This window comes from Mus musculus, chromosome 2 (genome assembly GCF_000001635.26).
Source record: "Mus musculus strain C57BL/6J chromosome 2, GRCm38.p6 C57BL/6J".
Taxonomy (NCBI): Eukaryota; Metazoa; Chordata; class Mammalia; order Rodentia; family Muridae; genus Mus; species Mus musculus.
In genome coordinates, this window is record NC_000068.7 from 151517982 (window position 1) to 151528650 (window position 10669).

General features: G+C 43.1%; 1 long non-coding RNA gene across 1 annotated transcript; it reads left to right on the forward strand.

Annotated features, from left to right (window-relative positions):
• Positions 1-541: 541 nt before the first annotated feature.
• Positions 542-9736, forward strand: Gm52533. Its single transcript, XR_003953956.1, has 2 exons — positions 542-2696; positions 5980-9736. It is a non-coding gene; the product is annotated as a predicted gene, 52533 (long non-coding RNA).
• Positions 9737-10669: the final 933 nt, after the last annotated feature.

Consider the following 10669-nt stretch of genomic DNA (forward strand, 5'->3'; position numbering starts at 1 on the left):
GACCTAGTGGTCACTGAGTAGAGAGTTGTTCAGTTTCCATGAGTTTGTAGGCTTTTAGTTGTTTCTGTTTTTCAAGTCCAGCATTAATACATGGTGATCTGATAAGATGCAAAGGGTTATTTCAAGTCTTCTTGTATCCTCAGGAAGGCAGAGAGAGCCATGAGCATACAATGAAGGTCAAGGGACCGGACTCTGCTGGCTCTGCCTCAGGAGGACCCAACTGGCAAGGGATTGGTGGGGCAGTGTTCCAAGCTGGTTGTGCTTGAGGTCCCCACAGGCTTCCACAGAGAAGCAGGACATTCTTGGGGTCCCCAAGGCTCCTAGGGGACTATAGGGTGAGCCAAGAGCCAGACAATGGAGGTCAGGGGACCACATGAAACTCCTTTTTTTTGGTTTTTGAAGACAGGGTTTCTCTGTGTAGCCTTGGCTGTCTGGGAACTCACTCTGTAGAGCAGGGTGGCCTCGTATTTATAGAAATCCACCTGCCTCAGACTCCCAAGTGCTGGTATTAAAGTCATGAGCACCATTGCTTTGTTATTTTCATTTTAAATAAAGTTTTTTTTTAAAAAATGATAGCTCCTTTCTGCTTGATATCCGAAGATCTTTTCCTCTTCACACAAAGCTCTTGCTTATCCTTTCAGACTTCCTAAATATGAAATACCCACTGTCTACTCTAAGATGCAAAACTTCCCACATTTTCACAAACATGTGAAATTAAAATACATTGTTTAGTCAGGGAACCATGGTGTCACCTAAAGCCTTAGCCTACTTATTCTACCCATATTTTTCCTTTTTTGTCTAATCTAAAAAATGGTAAGTAAGCAAGCTCTCAAGAGCAGGTAAACAAACTAAACAGTCCTATGATCCCAAAGGAAATAGATAGGAGCAGTCATTAAATCTCCCAGCCAATCAATCAAGCAAGCCCAGGGCCAGGTGGTTTTAGTACAGCATTCTATCAGACTCTCAAAGTTGATGTCTCTGTCATCCTGGAATCACAGGGTCAGTGAGTCTGCAATAGTTCTACTAGACAAATGTCAGCCTACCTGCCTGTTTTCATCTTTTTCCATTTGGGGGAGCATTCCTAATGAAGGACTTGTTGGTGCCCCTGGTGTTTTTGCTACTGCAAACAGTGCTGCAGTGGGGCAGCTTGTACTTGCTAGTGAAGGCCACAGGCAGTGGATGGAGACTGTTTCCCACTGTTTCCCACAGATGAACCAGTAGAGTGTGCTGTGGTAGGCGGAAGTTCAGTAAGTGAAACTGCACTCCCCTCATAGTTTTGCATGTGCTAATAAATATAATAAATAAACCATTTATTGCGCTCTTTCCTACATTTCATGATAAGCTAAGCTAATTCCTTCCCCTGCATGATCTCATTCCATCCTCAGACCATCAGTCCTGTGATACAGAACTGCTTTTTTTTTTTTTTAAAGAACCCAACTATTTCTGGAACAAATATAGAATAATTCATGAAGTAAGGAAGTTTCAACATGAAGATACAGTCAACAATTTCAGGTTCCAGAGGGATGCTACATACACAGGAAAATGAGATTTGACTAGTATTTCCCCAAAAGGTGATTTTGAACTAAGGGATAAACAGAAGGGGCCCAGGGGAGTAGGATTATAACACCAAGTGTATCTCTTATTCATGTAACAAGGAGCAGTCCCCTCGTTCTCCCTTCAGAACAGTTGATATAAACAACCGTTTAGAGTATCTTACCTAAGTTACATTCATAGCAAGCTCTCTACAGCTGGAATTGGATCTACTCTTACTGATGGGGAAAACAGCTGAAATTAATATGCTGAGTCACTAAAGAAATGGTCCATTTGTTCCTCAACTGTCCTTCTGAAGTCTATAGTAATGACTCTCAGGAAGTGAAAAGAAGAGAATATATGTCCCTAATAGGGTGAGTCCCAATCCCAGCGATTGGGGTTGGCTCCAAGACAATCCTTAAGACACAAATGTTGCATTTCTATGTCCTATGATTAACTGGAGTGCCTCAGACCAGAGGTGAGCACTGACGGTCATGTTATTCCCAAGAAATCTCTGCCAGATTCTTTTTCCTACTGAACAAATCCTCCCAACTACATAATTTGCAGCTTTTACAACAGATGGTATCCTTTTTTCAAAAAAAAAAATCTCTTAGATTATTCATATCATTATGAACCAACTAGCAAGTTAGCCATATACGGTGAGTATAGCAAATTCCCTCAGAAGCCTTGAGCTAACTCTCACGCTGATAAGGATGACTTTTGTTGTTATTGTTTGTTGTTATTTGGGTTTTTTCACTTCTGGTTTATTATTGTATAGGTGTGCATGTGCAGACATGATCATGCATATTCATAGGCACATATGTACATCAGAGGACAACTTGCTAGAGTTGTTTCTCTCCTTCCATATGTATCTTATGGATCAAAAGCCAGCCTCACTGAGCATTACAGTAGGAAATACTGTCACCTGCTGAGCCATCTCAACTGCTCCATTATCACTTTTAAAACAGGATCTTGCTATGTTGCCAAGGCTGGTCTTGAACTCATGGATTCAAGCAGCTCCTTCACTTCAGCCTCCCAAGTAGCTGGTGGACTATAAATGTGTGCCAGTGCATCTGGCTGATCTAGCAGCTTTTAAAGTCTGAATGTATTCCCATCATCCCAACAAATCTAGCTGCCACAACACGTCTAACAAACCCTACACTCAGGTACTAATTTAAATTTTTCATTTAAAAAATGTTTATGTGCGTGGATATTCTGTCTGCATGAATGTCTGTGCACCATGTGATGCCTGATACCCTCAGAGACCAGAAGAGGCCATTGGATACCAAAAATGGAGTTACAGATGGTTGTGAGTGCTGAAAATCGAACCTGAGTCCTCTGGAAAACCACCCAGCGCTCTTAACCACCTCTTTAGCACCCCTACGAGTACCGTTTATCATTTTCCAGATGAGGAACACAGCAGCTAAGCAATTCATCCGTTGCACCAAAGCCAGCATATGCAGGTCCACAATCTTACAATAAATTTGGCCATAGTACATTTCATTTCGAAGCTTACTCATTAGCCACTCAGAACATTTGTCTTCCTAAGTATTTATGCATATAGTAATGAAGAACATCATATTTCCAACTTAGCGTCTCCAGGATATTGGTGTATATTTTTATGACTAATTATGACTGATTATAGTATCTATGCAAATTATAATTCTTCCTAGCTTGAGAAAGATAGCCACACCTTTTACTTTCTATGGTGAGGCCAGTCTTTGGTGAATTGGTCAAATACATATTTACCTGTTAACATCTCAGGTGTCTTAGTTTGATTTTCTGTTGCTGTAACAAAAATACTCTAACAAAGGACTAGAGAGATGGCTCAGTAGTTAAGGTCTCGGGGTGCTCTTGCAGGGATCTAGGTTTAATTCCCAGCACTCAGTTCCAGTGGATCCAGTGTTCTCTTTTGGTTTCCATAGTTACCAGGCAAGCATGTGGTACATATACAAGTAGAAGGAGCACTCATGCACATAAAGTAAATTTTAAAATCTAAAAATGTACTCTGACAGAGGCAGCTTAAGGGAGAAAGGGTTTCTTTTAGCTCACATTTCCAGGTTACAGTCCATCCTTGTGAGGAAGGCACAACCGCATGAGCCAGAGACACTATTCACACCACATCCATAGTCAAGAAGCAGAACAGAGCAAATGAGTGTGTGCATGCTTGCACACAACTCACTTACTCCACTCTCACACAGTTCAGGAGCGCCTGCCACTGGAATGGTGTCACCCACAGTGGGTAGGTCCTCTCACAATTACTCACGGACATGCAACTAGGCCAACTGGTCTAGACCGTCACCCAAACTGCTGTCTTCGCAGATAATTCTAGATTGTGTCAAAGTTGACAACTAAAAATAACTCATCAGCTATATGAGCAAATAGTATTCCTTTTAAAATGTTGCTTCCTGGATCTATCTTGTTTCTTTCCTTCAGTTTTACCTTCTTTTGTGAATGACTGTTGTGTGTAAAGGTTGACATCAAGTATCTAGCTTAGTTGCTTCCTACCTTCTATATTGATGTGGGATCTCTCACTTCAACACAGATCACTGATTAGGCTAGTTTCTAGGTAGGACACTTCCTCTGGGAGTCTCCTATATCTGCCTCCCAGGTGCTAGGATTACAGCCAGGCTGCCATGCCCACCAGCATATACATGGATGCCAAAGATCCAAACTGCAGTTCTCATTCTTGTTTAGCTATCCGTCCGGACATACAGAATGGCTCATATAAGAATGTACGTTTTCACATTTCAATTTTAGAATTACATTACTTCTTGTGTGCACATGTGCATGAACACACATGCACACAGGTACATGCATGCCATGACTTGTTTGTGAAGGTCAAAGTACAACTTGGGAAGTCTGTTCTCTTGCAGTCTCTGGGTACAGCGTCTGAACTTACCAAGTTAGGCTTGGTGGTAGATATCTTTACCCACTGAGCCATCTTTTAAATACGTTTTTCTAAAACATTTATCTTTAAAGAGACTCATGATCAACTATCATATAATTTTAGGAAATCCAGCTGCTACAACTCTACATTAAAGTAGATTTTCTCATCACATCACGTATAAAATATAATCTGTAAGACAGCTAAAGGATTGAAAGAAAACAGTCATCACTCCCAGCTGAGAGACATTTGCTCCTGGGCTCTGCTCACTTAGCTCTTAAGAAGCTATGGGAATGGACTCGGGGCAGACTGCCAATAATCTCAGCATTGCCCCTTAGCTTCAAGAATCTAGGCAAGTCACACAGCCCTTTGGCCTTCTCTTCTGCAAAGTGGAGATACCAACGTCACAGGTTGACAATGGGGACAAAAGTGAGGTATTATATATACAGCCATGTGACCAAAACTATATTATACTTAGAAGTTGGAGAACACAGAAAAATGTATGAACTTGAGGGGGCGGGAAATAGACTGCCTATGACACCAAAGGCATGAGCAACAGAAGGAATATACAAAGCAAACATAAGATTTAAAATGTTTGTGTGAAGGACTTTAAAAAGAAAACCAAGGGCTACTGGCTACTTAGCAACTGGCTTAGTGGCTGAGAAAACTGGCTGCGCTTCCCAAGGATCTGGGCTCAATTCCCAGCATCCACATAGCAGCTCACAACTGTAACTCTAACTCCAGGAGATCTGATACCCTCTCCTGGCCCCCATAGACACTAGTTATACAGGTGGTGCACAGACATTCATGAAGGCAAATCACCCATACACATAATGATTTTTTAAAAACTTAAAAAGAAAATTGAAGTTATAGAATATGAGAAAACATTTGCAAATCAAGTCTGATTCAAGGACACAGTAGCCAAAAGATGTAAAAAAAAAACAAAAACAAAAACAAAACTCTACAACTCAGCAAAAATAATTTTCAAATAGAGAAAAGAATTAATAATAATAATTCCTAGCACTTTGTATGAGACTAATATAGTGATGTCCAAACCAGACAATAGGTAAGTGCCCAGAAACAGGCCAATATCCCTCACAAACATAGATTCCAAAATTTCTCCACAAAATATCTGGAAAGTACGGGGCGTGGTGGCGCACGCCTTTAATCCCAGCACTCCGGAGGCAAAGGCAGGTGGATTTCTGAGTTCAAGGCCAGCCTGGTCTACAAATTGAGTTCCAGGACAGCCAGAGCTATACAGAGAAACCCTGTCTCAAAAAAATAAAACAAACAAAAAAGTCTGGAAAGCAAGTCTAGCAACTTATCAAAAGGATTAGCACTGTGACTTTCTCACAGAAAGGGTGATTGAACACAAGGTCTGCCAGTGTAACTAACATACCATGCTAATGTTTCCTCAGGGGAAATGGCATGATATCCTCTCAATAGACACAGAAAGCATGCAACAACGTCTAGTACCTGTGCTTGGTTGTTGTTGTTGTTTTTTTTAATCTACAACTTAAGAATAGGAGCAATTTTTAAATTTTTATCTTTATACTCTCTAGGGGAGTGGACCTCAGGTCTTCAAGGCTTGGGTGGCAAGAAGTTGACTATCCCCAGCCTCACTTCATATGATTTTGAGACTATTTCCTAACTCCAGGTAACTACAAAAACATTTTGTTAAGTGAGAGACTAGTTTTTAAAAAGTCACACACACACACACACATACACACACACACATAATGTATGATTTTACCAATATAAAATGACCAGAATGGGTCAATCTACAGAAACAGACGTTCAATGTTGCCAGGGTCTGACAGGAGGTGGAATAGGAAGTAGAACCTAATGGCTGCTGGGGCTGCAGAGGTGTGGTGTTTATATAGCCCTGTATACTAGGCTATATGCACTGGGCTATGCTAGGTTTAAATGGCTCATTTTATACCACAGGAATTTTTATCTCTATAAAAATATATACCCTTACTGCTTGGAATACATTTTGTCATAGAGCCTCAACACCCTTAAGTCACCCGAGACTGAGTGGGAGTGAGCGCCTCTCTACTCTTTTTTTGTTTTTTTTCAGTCTATTTTCTTAACCTCTGCATGTTGAGATTATCTTATCTCTTCATGTTCCGGAAGTACTGGTTAGTAGAAGATAGCCCCTAAAGGTTTGTGGTATGTGTCTCAGAGATAAAAAGCTGAGTGATTTTGGATTCTGTCCTGAACATCTGAATACTGTATTACAGAACTTCAGCCTTTATTAAATTCCACAAAGAAGGTTGGGATTTCCTAACCAGAAAAACAAAACCTGGTTAGCTTAGGCCACAAGCTCCTCCCTTCTGTGGTCATTGATTCCATTGGCAGTTGGGTTAGCAGCCTTTTCTGTGCCATTTGGATCTGCCCCACACATTGTGGGAGGTATGGAAGTGGTCTGTCTTGTCAGACTTGGCTGAGTGTTCACGGTGCTAATTCCTGTCAGATCTCCATTCATGTAGCTCAGCAGTGAGCCAAGGAGTTAGTTCACAGACTCTTCAGGAAGCTGCTTCCCAATCTCCTCCCTGTTATCAGCCTCCCTGGTACCTTCCAGTTTCTGAGGCTCCCCTCCTAACCTGCCAGCAGAAAAAAGCCCCAGTACCCACCCCAACACACATGGCTTCACAGCCCAGCTGACTTACTGGGAAATCATCCCACCCCGACCTCTTCCAGGGTTTTGACTGCAGTCTCTAAGTAGGCAGCAGCCTCTGCTGCCACTGTCACCAGGGCCTGGTCATAGGAGGAGAAGAAGAAAGCTGTAAGGAAGAACGAAGGAAGAAGGAAGGGATGGAAAGAGAGAGAAAGGAAGAAAACATAAAATTTAAAAAGGAAGGAAAGAAAGAAAAAAGAATTCCCTTTCCAATTTTTGCCCAGAACTAGGACTCCCTGGCATTTCTGCCTAGGTTCCCACCACTAAGGAGTACAAAGGTGTGAGGGAACTCACCTGTGCTGTAGTACTTTCATCCCAGGGCTAGGGAGACATGTGCTGTATTTTGTTGTGCTTAAATATATGAGGACAGGAAAGGTGAACAGTAATCCTTTCAATCCTCTTCTTGTCCTCAGTTCAGCCACTTACATACCCAGTTTGTCACCCATCTTACATACCCAGTCTGTCACCCATCTGGCCTTCACAGCTGCCACTCACCTTAGCCTGATTACAAAGGCTAGCAAGCATCTTTGCAAACACTTGGAAGCGACTGCAGGTTTTGCCTGTGACCTCTGTTGCTCATCCTTTTTTGTTTTTCTATGGGAGAGTATTTAGGAACCAAACAGATGCATGCTGAAATCCAAAGCTATGAATCACAAATGTTTTTCTAATTCATTTTCTTTTGTCTTGTGACTCACTTCTACTTTTTTCTTTTTCTATCCTTAGAGTTTATTTTTGTAACTGGATGAACTAAGACTGCTTGCAGGGATAAAGGGCCAAGGCGACTTTAAATGACAGAAGTCATTGGTGCCAACCCTAGATCCTATCACCAGACTTGAAAAAACTCAAGCCCTCAAGGTGCATGGACACTCTAGATCAAGCAAAGCAAAAACTGTTATAGCTCCTGGGGTCCTGCATACTCAGTGCAAAGGTCATGAGCACTAAAGTGTACAGTGACACCTCCTCTGATTCTTGCTATAGCTTCTTGGCCTGCTTTCTGGTTATCAGGCAGAGCCCTCATCTGTCACACTCTATCTCTGCTTCCCTTCTTCGGAAGGTGGAGAACTCATTACTTGTCATTCTGTCACTAGGTCTGCCCATCAGAAAGTCTTCTGAGCCCCAAATTGACCTGCCTCCCCTTACTCTCTGAGAATCTTTGCAGTGGTCTCCTAGAGACACTTGGACTGTGGGATCCTTAAGGGTACAAGGCATAGTTGGTCAAGTCTCTGGAGAGTAGGCTGCCTTATCTGGGCCTACCTGCCAGCCCAGTGCCCACTGAAGCAAAATCTCTGAAAACCCAGGTCCCTACCCTCATGAAGGATCCTTCTAGGAGGAAGAGAGTCAGTTAGTCCTACACATACACATGGACAGACAGACACACAACACAGAGAGAGAGAGAGACCAGCACACAGACATGAACACGTAAAGGTACTGTACACTACTCAGGGACTTCTGTGCTAACCTTCTAACGGCCCTCCCCAAGAGAGGCTATGGGTCACAGGTTTTGAGATTCCTCTTCTTTCTCTTTCACTGTAAGAAATTCCAGGCTTTATAAAAAAGAAAACACTATACTTCCTGCCCTCCCTTGCAGCTAGAAATAGCTGTGTGACAAAGTTCTAGCCAATAGAATATAAGCATAGAAGTTTCTTCCCTTCTCTTCTAACTGGACTGCAGACATAGTGGAGCTTCATGTACACAAGAAAGAGCCACACCCTGGGGACAGAACGCACTAGCCAGACTTTGCCATGCAGAACAGCCACACATTGAGAGAGCCCATTTGGATCTTCCATTATAAGTTGACATATCCATAGCCTCACTAAATGCAACTTTTATCTGAAGCTGTGAGAACAAACTGTAGCCCCATGGAGGCATCACTACATAGAGACACTCCTGGTGACAAAGACACAAAGGAGAACATGAGAGTACAGGGACCTCATTCTGTTGGGAGCACCTCTGAGCAAAGAGTTGTAGGAAGAAAGTCCAGAACAAATCAGGGGAACTCTGATGGACAGATGTTCAACTCTCCCAAGTAGTTACAAGGACCCAGCATGGTCCTGTAGGCTTAGACTTTCTAAACCTACTTTAATAAGTGTTTTCAAATGCTTTGACCTCCCCGCCTTCTAGCATCCAAAGGCAGAGGAGAAAAGATGGTAAGTAGGACAAGGGGATGTGGACCTGTTTAGTAGTAGTTTCTTGGGACAATTCCAATCTCTGTCGGGATACCAGTAGTCCAGTTTGGCAGTGTCAGGATACCCAACACAAATCAGCAATGGTGGCAAGATCCATCAGAAACCACCAGGTCTCTGCCTTATCAACACAAGTCAGCAGGAATGACCAGGACCAGCCGAGATGCCAGGAGACGTTCTCTGCGGTGCTTCTTTTATGGAAGTGAAGATTAACAAAGAGGAAGGCGGGAGCCCAACGAAGTGTTGCTAAGCTAGCTATGCAAGCCTGCCATCACGTCCATTGAGTCCTATTTATACTCTCTCCAAACATCACCTGGCCTCCCACAGGTCTTGCCTCAGCAAAACACCGTGTGAGTCTGTACCAGCTGACATATCCAGAAACTTCCACTTCATGGTGCTAATTCATGGTAGGTGTTCAGTAATTGGTTATCACAACTAAAAAAAAAATTGGTCATTCATTTGTCTTTGCAAATATATGAATAACCAGTAGTTTGTAATAGCCATGTCAGCTGCCATCAGTGGGTACATGCTATATGCTGGGCTCCAGTTTAATATCAGCCTGATAATGGTCCTCAGAGCAAATTGTTCCTTAAAGAAGAAGCAGGTCACACCCAGGGCCAAACAGCCTGATTGTGGCAGAGATGGATTTGGGTCTAAGGAATCCCGTAACCCTTTTGCACAGTCATGCACAATCTGTCCACCGCTTCCCTGATGATACCCAGCCCCTTCCAAAGAGGCATTTATGGGGCAGCGGTTAACACAGACTGGAGTCAGCCAGCCTGCATCCTAGCCCCACTGCTTTGCCTGTTCTGAATAAACCATGTCTTTTCCAGGTACAAAACGGAATGGGTGGAGTAGCAGCATCTAAAATTCTGTAGATGCTATGAAGTCCTGAGGGGTTATTTTAAGTGCTGAACACAGCACCTGGCCCCCAGCTGTGGCTCAGAGACAACAATCTAGGCCATAAGACAGAAACACCTGGGGACAGAGCCCAGGAGAGGTACCCACATCACAGGGCAGAAATGTGAGCTGGAGGCCAGGCCTGGAAGAACTAGAGCAGCAGTGGGGATGCCATGGCCACCAGCCAGGCCAGGCACAAGAGCTTCAGAAATCAGAGTTCAATTCCTCCATCTCTGCCCATGAAACCTGTTAGGATCAGAATCCTAGCCAGGCACTGGCAGAGCCTGACCAATACAGATATGGTTGCACATAGCCAAACATTGGACTGAACGCAAGGACCCCAATGGAGAAGTTAGGGCAAAGACTGAAGAAGCTGAAGGGGTTTGCAACCCCATAGGAAGGACAATAATATCAACCAACAATATCCCCCAAAACTCCCAGGGACTAAACCACCAACCAAAGAGTATGAGTACATTGCGGGACACGTGG